We start from the raw sequence: 13941 nt of genomic DNA, 5'->3' as shown, positions 1-13941 counted from the left end.
GATATTACTGACGTTTAGGCATTCTTAAACTTTGACTCATCATTCGAACGGGAGAAATTTTTTGTCTTTAGCGTCCTTTTCAGATGAAGATTTGATCCTTTGTGATTGAAAGCGTGACTAAGCTGTGCTATGTGGAAACACACACTTCGGTAAAAAGAAAGCTAATGCGGGCAGCTGGTGAAAACTTACTTTTCCAACTGTAAATAAATTTTACGTGATTGTATTACAATGTAAGATGTTCTTAATGCATTAACAAATAGTTCATATTCTGAACATTCCTTAGAAAACAGCATCATTTCTAGTAAAAGCCTTAATGTTTGCTATGGCAAAGTTTGATTCCATTACGCAGGCTGCAGTTTGAGGCAGCAGTTCAGCATGGCCTGTATTAGTTTCATACTGTCTAAGTCTCTCGGCGGAGCCTGACCACTACAGAGCGCGTTCTCGGGTGGCGGATAGAGAAACGTTCCATGATCTGAAGTTGCACAAAGCTGTTTCATATCATGGTGCAGGCAGTTATGCCCGCGGACCAACAGGCATGTAGTCATGGTTCATATTAGTAACAAGCATATTTTTGCTGTTGTTAGCGGCCAGTGGTTTTTACACATCACCTGAATTTAAGTCAGTGCATATACTTAGACATTATGATGTGCGTGTAACATCAGTGCAGTGCTCATGTTGGTTACCATTCACGAGACCATAACAAGGACCTGCTGCCAGCTATCATGTCCTGGTCCTGACCTGCCTTTGGGAGGCTGACTCAGCCGTCTAGGTTGGCGAGCGGGTTCCTGCTTCTGGTCACCAGCCACAATGGTGCAGTGACCAGCCACCATGGTGTATGCATAGGTAGATCTGTCCGATATGAAGTGTTAATGCAGGCTTGTTAATACATCGTGAACTTGCTATAAACAACACTACAACTAGACAAAGAAAGAAGAAACAAAAGCTGCAAAGGACATCTTGTCTCTTGCAGCTCTATCAGATGTTCTGATCTCTCTGCTCACATATGGAGATTGTTTTCGCACTATGACTGAAGCGCTTCTGTCCATGACTTATGGGTAAACAGGGTTTCTCATCTGATTCAGCCAACAAATACACCTGCAAAGAGTGAGTCTGCCACTGTGTATGACACCAGCATGTGAACTACTAGTGACTGTTTTTGTTTCAAATGTTCAGCAGAACTTCATTTAATGACAAAGCTTTGCTTGTCTTAGTAGTTTGGTAATGGGTGCAGTTCCAGTGTGGTTGTTTTGATTTTATTTAAAATTACTTTCGTTTTAAATGTTTGACATTTGTGTGTGAAAAACTGGCTTATCCTTTCCTGAAACGAGACCCTGCATCAGTAAAACGATCCTGCATCGCAGGCATGATGGCTGCAGCTGCTTCAATGCTGCCCAAAGATGTAGTGTTGATGTTTGAGAGCAGCAGCCATAGGCCAGTAGAAAAAGTGGAACCTATTTAAACTCACTCAAGAAATACGTTTCACCAGGGAAACACACTCGGACTCAAATTCACTGAAATTTAGCTGAACAGAACTAATTGGGACTCGCTAAACTGTTTGTCAACCACTCTCACTCAGGCTCAAACTTACCAACATATTACTCAGTTCGGCTCGCTCGGACTCGCAATATGACCTGTGTCTGAGTGAGCGAACAGCTGTCACTAGCCGCAATCTAATAATTTTTGTATGAAATATGCAGCTCACATAAGAAATTTTTGCCATGAATGTCCCATGAGTGAGTTTGTGAAGGGAGGTCTTGGCGACCCCCTTATATCCTAACTTGCGCCTCTGTTCAATAACCGCATGAACGATTGTGTGCTGACGTATGCTTTAATAGACTTAATTACCAATGTAAGCAAATCTGACGTCGATAGTTATGCTGATAGGTGGGTATATAGAAACTTGGGTTAGAAATAAAAGGTGGTGCTCACTAAGGCTCACCCAAGAAATACACGTTGAGCTTAGGACTCACCACCTCAGACTCGCAAATGTTTTACTCACTCGGATTCAAGCTCATTAAAATTTTCCTTAGCCAGACTCACTCTAACTCAAACTCGTGCAATATTACTAAGCTGTACTCACTCAAACTCGCGACTCGATTATAGTCCAAGTGAGCCTGGCCTCAGTAACGTCCAACGTGCCATGCTCGAATCAGCCAATCGCTAAACTGTTTGACAAACACTCTCACTCAGGCTCAAACACACCAACATATTACTCAGTTCGGCACGCTCAGACTCGGGATTTGACCTGTGTCTGAGTGAGCGAACAGCTGTCACTAGTCGCAATCCAATAATAATATTTTTATGAAATATTCAGCTCACATCAGAAATTTTCGCCATGAATGTCCCATGAGCGAGCTTGTGAAGGGAGGTCTTGGCGACCTCCTTAATGGCTGTGATGAGCAATTTTTGAGCTTGTGGCGCCATTTCTCGAGTGCAAGGAAAGCAATTTTCAGCTGAACTTGAACATTTATCAAGAAATTGTGGCCTCGTGCTGCGCAACAATATTTGGCTCGCGTGTTCTCGGCAGTCTCGACTACCGATTGGCCGCGTTATCCGACCATATTCAATAAGTGTTGCAGGGCCCCTTAAACTTTGAAGAGGTTCCGCGGCAGTGCGAATTCCCTTGGATACGTGCTTTCACGGCATAGCATTCTATGCTGCAGTGAAACCATCTTTACAGGAGGTTATGTGCAGAATAATGTCAACTATTTGTTCATTGCGAATCATTCAAAATTTTCAATATATTAAAATCGAGTCAAAGCGAGATTGAATACAGTACTGTACCTTCAAATATTGGATGCATTCGAATATTTGCACAAGCCTGCTATTTTTAGTTAATATATTTGTCTATTTTGCTCTCTCTACGCAATTGGTTTCTCCCCTTCTCTTTTTTTCTTTCTCCTCTTTCTAATGGTTCTCCCATCTTCTTTTTCACTCTCTCCTTTGCATTCTCCCTTGCCTTTCCCACCCCCTATACTATTTAAGGCTATGATTTCTTCTATCACCGTGCGTAAATAACTGAAGAGTTATTATGCTCAGCTTTCAATGGTACGTTCGCTGGTTTGAATATTGCCTCGGGTAAGCAAAAAAAAACTAAGAAGTGTTCTTGTTTTCTTTCTTTCTGGTGCTAAAAAGTGGTTCATTGCGGATGGGGCCCGTCTTCTAAAGCTGCACAGGCTCGGAGGTGCCAGTTAGCTTGCCAGTATTCATTCAAATGTTATGACTGGCAGTGCAAGGACCCAGTCTGCAATAGACGCTCATTGGCGTACCTGCCAAATGTGGTACGCGTCGAGCACAAACGCAACAGGTGTCTGGGTGTGCTGCAGGGAACACTCATCAGCGTTGCTTGGACAGACAGTTCGCGTTTGAGGAGAGACGCATGCACGGACCGAGGCTATGAAAAGCGCGTCGCGTGTGCGCTCGGGGCTCTCTCTGTGGCCTTCGTTACGGCCAGTCCTGTCTCCTGTAGAAGCACATCTCGACGCCTTGTGTTTTTTACACCTGTAAATAGGTGAACAAATTGTGTAATTCTGTCATCAAGAAGCCTCTCAAAGGTATCTTCTTCTCTGGCACCTGGGTGAAAGCCTGTGCCCCTAACCTCGGTCACATCAAGGAGTGCTTCCCAAAAGTATCGCTGTTGTATGTATTGTGTGTTCACAATTGACAACAATGAAGGCTTGGCTAAACTTGTTGCTGGTTTATCACCAGCCTTCTTGCAATATGTGCCTGTTTCAAATCTATGAGGGCTATGTAGAGACGTGCCCGGGTAGCGCGGACGCCGCTAGCTGAGCCAAAAGTTGGCGTGAAGCCCGCGAAGAATGACCCGACAACGCGTAGTTCACAAACAGCAAAAAAGCCCCGTTTAATGCCCACCGATGCCTTTTATACAGAGTGGGGGCGCCACCTCCCAGTTACTAGAGGCAACAGGTGGCGTCCTCTACATCCCTCCTTCGGGAGCTCTCAAACACAAGTGTTCCAAAAGAGCACCACCAAGAAACAGTTTTTGCAACAGTCTTACAAATTCAGTCTCCGAGGTGGCACCACGCGCCGGCCGTATCGTGTGTAACGGTGACCTGGCGATCCTGCAGCAGGTGCAGGAGCTGGAGTGTCCGATGCGTCACCGGTTGCTGCCCGCTGTGGTCCGGGAGACGGCGCCGATGTCGGGGCCGCAGGGTTGGGGATTCCCGTCTCATCTGAGGGGGCCGACTGAGGATTGCTGCAGGGGACAAGGTGTCTGCGGTTTCTCACTAGTATGCCACTGGGCGTCTGGACGATGTACGAGCGAGGTCTCTGAGCCGGGCTTAGGACAGTCGCCCTTGCCCACGTGTCACGCACCCAGACTTCCTCTCCATCGTCGAGAGCACGAAGGTCATGCGCTGCGTGTCGGTTATTGTAGTCTCTCTGTTGTCTTCGTCTCTGGACGGCATCTCTGTCATTGAATTCCTTCACCTGGGGCCAATCTGGAACAAGGCTTTGAGCCATGGCTGGCACACGAGTTCGCAGAGAGCTTCCCATGAGCAGTTGGGCCGGGCTGTAGCCAGACACACCGGGAGTGTTACGGTATGCTAGCAGAGCCAGAAACGGGTCTGGGGCCTTTAGAAACAACTCCTTGATCGTGCGAACCATGCGATCTGCTTCGCCGTCCGACTGCGGGTAGCGTGGACTGCTCGTGACATGCGTGAAACCGTATGTCTTCCCAAAGTCCTCAAAAGCTTTGCAGGAAAACTGTGGCCCATTGTCGCTGACAACAGTCACAGGGATGCCGTGTCGGGCAAATGTGCTCTTGATCGCAGAAATAACGGCTCCCGCAGAAGTGGACCGGAATGTGAGGAGCTCAGGGTCCCGAGAACGGTAGTCGACAACCACCAGGAACTCTTGATTAGCAAAATGAAACAAGTCAATGGCCACCCTTTCCCACGGAGCTGATGGTGTCTCGGTCGCAATCATGGGTTCACAGCGTTGAACGCGTATAGAAGCACATGCTGGGAAGTTCTCTACGGCTGCTTTAACCTGGCTGTTGAGACCGCGCCACCACACAGAGCCTCGGGCCACCGCCAAGCACCGATTGACGCCTTGGTGACCGTGCAGCAGGTTCACAATGTCTCTGCGTAGTGCTGCGGGCACAACTAGGCGTCCGCCCATGAACAGCATGTTCTCGCATACAGTGAAGTCTCCCCGGTGGTCCCAGTAACGAGTCATGTTTAGCGGCAGACGGTCTCGTCGAGGCAACCCTTTTTTGCAGTATGCTTTCAGCATTGAGCACTCGCCGTTTGAAGTTTGGCGAGACCTGAAGTCTTGAAGACGTACGGCCAGGGTTGAAGGAAGGGCTGCCGCAACCAGAGACAAAAATTTCTGTGCTGTCCTCTTCGGACGTGGAAGAGCCTTCGGGATCCCTAGAGAGGGTGTCTGCCGTGGCCAGGTACTTTCCTGGAAATTACTTGACTGTGAACTGATATCGCAAGCCTTATGCGAAATCTTTGATTGCGAGGGGGCATGAGGTCCAGATCGGCGGAACCAAGCAACCTGACGAGCGGCTGATGGTCGGTTTCAACGACAAAGCTGAGTTCACGCAGGAATTCCTCAAACCTCTCGATAGCCCAAGAGACACCAACCGCTTCTTTCTCAATCTGACTGTACCGCTGCTCAGCGGTAGTCGGTGCTCTTGACTCGAACGCGACAGTCCGTCGCTCTCTCGTCAGTTGCTCCTGCAAGAGAACCGCGCCTAGCCCAAATGAACTGGCATCTGCCGACCCAAGGGTGGGTAGCTCTGGATTGTAGCTGGCCATACACGCATTAGATGCCACCATTCCCTTCAATGTCTCAAAATAGGTTGCTTGCGCATGGTCCCAGGTCCAGACCGCGTTCTTGTTCAACAGGAGCCGTATCGGTCTAGTGACGGCAGACAGGTTCGGTAAAAATCTTCCAATGTGGTTCAGCATGCCCAGGAAACGACGGACGCCATACGTATCTGTCGGCGGCTTCATGTTAACAATAGCAGATACCTTGTCAGTGTCAGCCGAGATGCCACTGGCGCTCACCACTACACCAAGGAATTTGACGGAAGATACACCGAAGGAGCATTTCAAGGCATTCAACGTAATGCCCGCTTGTTCTAACTTGCGAAGGACGGCTTGGAGTCTGCTGTCGTGCTCGGAACGGCTTCTGCCAAATACTAGAATGTCATCTACCATGTTCACACACCTTTCTAGGCCCTCTAGAATCCGAGAAATTGTCACTGAAATACTTCGGGAGCAGACGTGATGCCGAAGGGCAGGCGTCGGTAGCAGTAGCGTCCAAACGGTGTTATGAAAGCAGTCAGCTCCTGACAGCTTTCCGATAGCCTTACTTGATGAAACCCCGATTTCGCATCAAGTTTCGAGAAGACCGCGGCATTGCCAAGACGGCCAAGTATCTGGTCCACTGTGGGCATAAGGTGTCTCTCCCGAAGAACTACTTGGTTCAACTTCGTGAGGTCAACACAAATTCTGTATTCGCCATCGGCTTTGGGTACCAGCACAATACCAGCTCACCACGGGGTTGGCACTGTGACTCGCCGAATGACCCCGTCCCTTTCCATGGCATCTAAGTCCTTCTTGACTACGCCTTCGAGGGAAATAGGGATGCGCCTAGGAACGCTGAGAGAAAATGGAATCGCTCCCGGCTTGATACGAATGTGGTATTCTTCAGGCATCTCGCCAAGGCCCAAGAACAGCGAAGCTGTGGCCTTGTCTGACGTTGGGGGCCTATTCGGAGCTTCCGCATCTTCCACGGTGTCAACAAACTGAACGACTCCCAGGTCCACTACCGCCGAGTACCCCAGCAGAGGAGAGTCAATGTCTGCTACAATGTACAACGTTTTGCATACCGACCAGCCTCGCCACGACAGGATAGCAGGAAACGTCCCAAGCAACCTTAGGCGCAGCGGCCAGGCCCCGTCAACCGTTCATTATTGGGTTTGTCAAGGTCTACTGGGCACCCGGTGAAGCTCGGAGGTACGACCGAAACGTCCGCCCCAGTATATCCACTTTGAATTGAAGGGGGCGTCCGTTGACATGAACAACAACGTGCCGGCGTTCTGTTTGCGAGGCATCCACGGCGCAGAGCTGGATTTGGCTTAAACGCCTAGTATTATTCGAGCGGCAAACCGCCGCGAAGTGTCCCTTCTTGCGACATTGGTTGCATGTGGCCCACCGTGGAGGACAGTCCTGAGGCGAAGGAGTAATCCTCGAATTGTTGAAGCCACGCCGTCCATTGGGCTGGGTTGTCAAAAGTGAACAGCAGCGGAGTTCGCATTGTGAAGCTGGCGGTCACGGCAGCTGGGTTATCCTGCATGTTGCACGGTTGTCGCAGGATCCCACTTCTGACACCATGTAGTGACGTGCCCGGGTAGCGCGGACGCCGCTAGCCGAGCCAAAAGTTGGTGTGAAGCCCGCGAAGAATGACCCGACAACGCGTAGTTCACAAACAGCAAAAAAAAACCGTTTATTGCCCACCGATGCATTTTATACAGAGTGGGGGCGCCACCTCCCAGTTACTAGAAGCAACAGGTGGCGTCCTCTACAGGCTAGGTTTTCTTTTTTTTCAAGTCCTAATTTGTTTGAGATAAAACTACAGCGAATTCAAGACGCTCATGTTTGGAACATTTAAGTAGACTTTCCAGCTGCCCCTTTGCATAGTTGCCACTGCAATTGCGCCGCACATAAGTGACGTGATGCATTTTCCGGTTAGGTGCTTTGTCTAAATAGTCGGGAGTGTGTAGCGGGACGTCTAGACATAACGATAAAAGCCAATAAAATTACGTCTAAACAAAAAAATGAACAAAAATGTTATTTAGGTTTAGCGTGGCAACAATACAAAACCAGCTTGTTTGTCATCTCAAACCGATTGGCGGCTGTGGCGTAGAGAAATAAAGAAAAAAAAAGAAAAAAGGCAGCTGTGGCGCAGTTGGTTAAAGCAACACACGAAATGGTGAGGTCGGTGGTTCAAGTCCCATTGCAGTTATCGATACTTTCTCTTTTTTTTTTGTTCACGCATGTATTGTTTTAACATTTGCGCCTCCTGATCAGCCCGACTTGCTGCTAGTAGTGCTGCCGTCCACAGGCCCTTTAATATTGGATCTTCGATGAATCTTGCAGGATTGACTATATTATGATAAAGTGTTTTGCGAATTAGTGCTCTTAATCGGTGAGACGCAAAAAGACACAAAAACTCGAATGCAGCTGGCTGCATTGGTTTCTTCAGCACAGGTGTCAAGAATATTGATTTCCACGGTCTATTAAAGTTTTGATGACAGAAAGGTGCACTGCAACGTAGTCTCTGGCAACTTCTTTTATGTCGCTCAGTGTACCATTACCTGACGAGGTAACCGGCAGGCCGCTTTCTTTAAAAATACTGACGTGTCACCGCAATGTTCTCGGCGATCAGCACTTGACAAACAATCCCCAAGGGCAAGTGCCGAGGGCGTTAGCCCATCTAACTACTTGTTTGTCTTGCTCAATAAGACGCGCGGCCTGTGACAGCACGGGAGCATTCCCGTAGCAACGGTTGAGAACGGCCGTACGTGTTCGCACTTGACAAAACAGACAGCAATGCAGTAGCTTTGGCCTTCGTAGATCACAGGCTTCATAAGAACATTACAATAAAGTTGTTTCCATCCACCGTATGAACACTTCGCCGACGCACTGGGGTTTCATGCATCTGCGTCCGGTCAGTCACATGTGAACCGTGCGAAAGCATTTATTTCATCGTCGAACTTGTCCTTCGCGACAAGCAAAACTCAGCAGCAAGAGCACTTTCACCTTCGACAACACCACGCTTGGCATTGCAATCTAGAAAACGCAGTACGTCCAACGATTGTAATCCGCACATCACACTGAGAAACTTTATGGCGCACACACTCAGATGAAGCTACGGTGCGGTGGACGGCCGCGCTAGTTCCAACCACCAGGTTCAACTAAGCATCCAGCAATCACATGAAGCAGCGACGACACTTCAGTCCTCCTGGGGAGTGGCCTAGGTCATGGCCACGATTTCATCGGAGTTTTCACCACCTAACACATCGCAGGCGGCTACCGTTTTCACCACCTAACACATCGCAGGCGGCTACCATCTCGCAGTGTTTACCTTTCGCAGCTGCATGGGGAGCCTACATACGCCGCGCCGCGCCTACGACGAAGGCGCGGCGTATGTAGGCTCCGTACAGCTGCGGCACCCATGGCGCCCTCTGTATTCAAAATACTTGTAATATGTGGCTTGTGGCTGGTGCCGCGCCAGCGTGGCAGAGCACGAGCGAAGAGAGACGATACGCACGACAGCTGCTCAGCTAACGAAAAGGGGCCTCCCACTTGATTCGGGGCAAAATATATACAATCTCAGGGGCGCCACCTGCTAGTGGCGGCCGAACTAAATGACTGAAGGGTGGCGACCTCTACATCTCCCCCCTTGAAGACCAGACGGAAGACGGAGGACGCCAGACACTGCACATCACAAGTTCAGGCGGTTCGGAGGCACAACACGGCGGCCACTACGTGTTCGTGTCACACCATCACTGCGGTCACTGTCTGCAGGTGGCAGTCCAAGGGAATCGGGTGGTTGCACTGTAGTAGTTCGCTGGGGTTCCAGAGGAGGCAGTGTTCGCTCTGGCTCCTGCTGCTCAGACGGCGGTGGTTCCACCCTTGGCGCAGGAGGTGCAAAAGGCACTAGGTGACGCCGGTTGCGCTGTAGGACGCCACCCTGCTTCGTTTCCACGACATAACTTCGTGGTCGGCGTGCTGGGCTAAGCACTGTAGCTTTGACCTGATCAGGTCGTACCCAGACACACTCGCCTGTTCGGAGCGATGACAGATCTTGAGCTCTGTGATGCCTGTTAAAGTCAGCGGCCTGTTTCTGCTCGTAGGCTGCATCTTTTCTCCTCACGTCTTTCCTTGACGGCCAGTGAGGACATAACTGGGAGTCCTGTTTCGGCACTTTGGTTCGGAGTTGTCGTCCCATCAAGAGCTGGGCCGGGCTTAAGCCATCGACTCTGGGGGTGTCCCGGTAGCTGAGCAAGGCCAGATGAGGGTCTGTTGCTTTGCGAAACAACTCCTTGATTGTCCTGACCATTCTCTCCGCCTCTCCGTTCGATTGCGCATAGTGCGGGCTGCTGGTGACGTGGTCAAAGCCGTAAGATGCCGCCAATGCTGCAAACTCGCGTGAAGAGAACGGTGGACCATTGTCTGATCTGACTTCTCGCGGAACCCCATGCCGGGCAAAGATGCTTTTGAGAACGTCGATGACTGCCTGAGCCGGTGTGCTCCGCAAGGTTACAACTTCAGGGTACCTGGAGTGGTAGTCCACCACCAAGATGAATGTCTGGCTGCGGAGGTGGAACAGGTCCACGCCGACAAGTTCCCAGGGACGTCCAGGTAGGACCGTGGAGACCAGGGGCTCTGCATGGTTCACCCGAGTGGAAGCACATTGCTCGCAGTTAGTTACCAGAGAGGTAATGTCTGCCGAAATGCCAGGCCACCAAATGGACTCTCGAGCGAGAGCTTTTGTCCTGTTGATGCCTTGGTGTCCTTCGTGCAACAGCGTCAAAACAGCCGGCCGAAGAGAATGCGGGATGACCATCCTGGCGCCTTTCAGTAGAACACCGTCGCAGACAGAGAGCTCATCTGCTGCTGAGGCATACTGGGAGAGGTGCAGTGGCAGTTTGGACTTCTGTGGCCAACCATTCTGGCAGAAGGAGGTGAGGGCTCTGCATTCGCCATCGGACTCTTGAGCTTGTCGCACGTCCTCTGGGCTTAGTGGCGAGGCTTCTGACATGCCGCTGACCACTTGAGCTGCAAACAATTCCACGGTGTCCAGGGGGAGGGACGCCTTCTGGGTGATGCGTGACAAGGTATCTGCCATAGCTAACAGCTTTCCTGGCACGTGGAGCATTCGGAACTGGTATCGCATGGTCTTTAACCTGAGCCTCTGTATGCGAGGCGGCAGCATGTCTAGCTCCATCTTGCCGAAGAGAGAAACGAGTGGTAGGTGATCTGTCTCAACATCGAAGGTGATGCCGCGGACGAATTCATCAAACCGTTGGATAGCCCATGTTGTTGCCAACGCTTCCTTTTCTGTCTGGCTGTAACGCTGCTCTGTCTCGGTCATTTATCTCGAAGCAAACGCAACTTGGCGGCGCTCTCCTGCGGGCTGTGTCTGCAGCAAGACTGCGCCCAGTCCGAATGAGCTTGCGTCAGCCGAAACTGTGGTGGCGTATGATGAATGGTACTTGGCCATGCAACGGTCTGATGTCAGGAGTTCCTTGATTTTCTCGAATGCAGCATTTTGTTCATGCTAACACACCCAAGTCGCAGACTTGTTTAGAAGTGCTCTGATGAGAGCTGTGACCTCTGAGATGCAAGGCAAAAACCGGGCAAGATGGTTCACCATTCTGAGCAGTTGCCGGACACCTGCGATGTCGGTTGGAGCCTCCATGGCTTTGATTGCTTCGACCTTGGCTGGACTTGGCTTGATGCCTTGTGCTGAAACGATGACTCCTAGGAAGGAGACTTCGGAGACACCAAAACGACACTTGTCTTGGTTCAACGTGAGGCCTGCTTTTGCAAGGCGAGACAGCACCTGGCTCAGTCTGGCATCGTGCTCCTCGCGGGTGCGCCCAAAGACCAGAATGTCGTCTATCATATTGGCGACTCCTTCCTGGCCCTCCAGCATCCTGGCCATCTGTTTTTGGAAGTACTCCGGCGCGGAGGTGATGCCAAAGGGGAGCCGGCAGAAGCAGTATCGGCCAAATGGGGTGATGAACATTGTGAGCTCTTGGGAGTCTGCAGATTGTTTAACCTAATGAAAACTGGCTGTTGCATCCAGCTTGGAGAAAACTGTTGCGTCGCCAAGGAGGCCAAGGACTTGCTCTACAGTTGGTAGGATGTGGCGTTCCCGAAGGACAACCTTGTTCAGCTGAGTCAAGTCAAATGATGATATATGTTGTTTAATGGCGCAAGGGCCATTGATGGCCAAAGAGCGCCAGGAGATGATATGGGATGAGAGCAATGGTTATGATAAATGGCTGTAAAAGGGCCTAAAGTTCTGCGCTCTAAAGATGCGTAAGACATACATTTATTAAAATCATGAAAGTGAAGTGAAGCATGCCTGGTGAGAATGGGTCTTTAATTGTCATTACATCATAAAATAGGAGCGTTATAATTAGCACCGATTTCTCGCCAGTGCCCTTGGTCCCAAGGGCCGAGAGACAGGTGCTCTTTTGGATGTAGCATCCGCAGCAGCAGCCTCCTTTCGGAGGCCGTGCTACCGATCACTTGAGTAAATAACATGGAAAGTATTTACTTCCTTTAGGAATGCATTCAATGCATTATACTTAAAGAGAGGTTCGCGACCAAAAAACATAGCTGGGTGAAGGGGTATGTGCTCCTTGTACGCTAGTGTAAAATGTTTTTTCCTGTAAGCCTCTAGCTCAGAGCATTCAAGGAGTATGTGAAGTACGGTAAGTGGACGGCCACATCTGTGACAGCTGGGTGGGTCACCACCAGACAAAAGGTGTGTGTGCGTGCTGTGTGTATGTCCTATTCTAAGCCGACAGAGACTGACCTCTGTGCGGCGTGTTTTCGACATGGGTGGCCAGTTACCGAGGTATGGTTTAATCAAGTGTAACTTGTTATGAGTTTGTTGATCCCATAACTTCTGCCAGTAGGCCCTGAGATTTTTTCGTATGTTTGGTTTTAGGTCCATTATAGGGACAGCAACTGAAGAGTTGGCGGAGCTTCCGTTAATTGACGTAGCGAGCTGGTCGGCCAACACATTTCCTTCGATCTCGCGATGTCCTGGCACCCAGCACACGACGATATGCTGCTTGGAAGTATAGGCCGCGCAGAGTACCGAATAAAGGGATATAATTATAGGGTTTCTGTGTTTTTTAAGATTTTTCAACGCCTTTACGACACTCAGGGAGTCTGTGTATATAACTACCCTTGGCGTATTCAATTTTTTGATGTGTTTAACGGCTACGAATAACGCGTAAGCCTCGGCTGTAAGAATGCTTGTGCTGGTGGACAGAACGCCGGCATCCGAGAAGGATGGGCCGACCGCCGCATAGGACACGCCAGTATGGGACTTGGATGCATCAGTATAATATTCTGGACAGTCATATTTATGTTGCAGCTCTAAGAAATACATCCGAATGTGTATGGGGGAAGCATGCTTTGTGACAGCTACGAAAGTTGTGTCACAGTCTATAACCTGCCACTGCCATGGCGGGAGCCGCAGAGCAGGGGGGCTGAGGTGGTATTCAAGCAGTGGGACATCTGTTTCTTCAGCTAGGTCTCTGACACGCAGCGAGAAAGGGCGTGCAATTGCAGGTCGATTGTAAAAAAGTTGAGAGCTGGACAGGTCGTTGATGGTGGAATACGCAGGTTGCTCACTGTTTGCATTTACTTTAAGGAAATACATGAAGGAAGAATAAGTTCTCTGCAGATGGAGTGACCACTCGTCCGATTCCACATAAAGGCTTTCAACTGGGCTTGTTCTAAAGGCGCCTGTGGACAGGCGGATGCCTTGATGATGAACAGGGTCCAACATTTTCAGAGCGCTTGGCGTGGCAGAGTGATAGACTATTGCCCCATACTCAAGACGTGAGAGTATAAGGCTTCTATACAGATTCATGAGGCACTTTCTGTCGCTGCCCCACGTTGTTCGTGACAGCACCTTCAGGATATTCATTGTTTTCAAGCATTTATTTTTAAGATGTTTTATGTGCGGTACAAAGGTTAACTTCGCATCTAAAATTATACCTAGGAACTTATGTTCTGTGTTTACGGGTAGACGCTCACCCTTAACGACCAGTTCAGGCTCAGGGTGCAAGCCTCTTTTTCAAGAAAAAAGGACACACGTGCTTTTCTGTGGGTTCAGTTTAAACCCGTTTTCATCAGCCCATTTGGATAT

Source organism: Rhipicephalus microplus, chromosome X (genome assembly GCF_043290135.1).
Source record: "Rhipicephalus microplus isolate Deutch F79 chromosome X, USDA_Rmic, whole genome shotgun sequence".
NCBI lineage: Eukaryota > Metazoa > Arthropoda > Arachnida > Ixodida > Ixodidae > Rhipicephalus > Rhipicephalus microplus.
Note: the sequence above shows the minus strand (reverse complement) of the source record.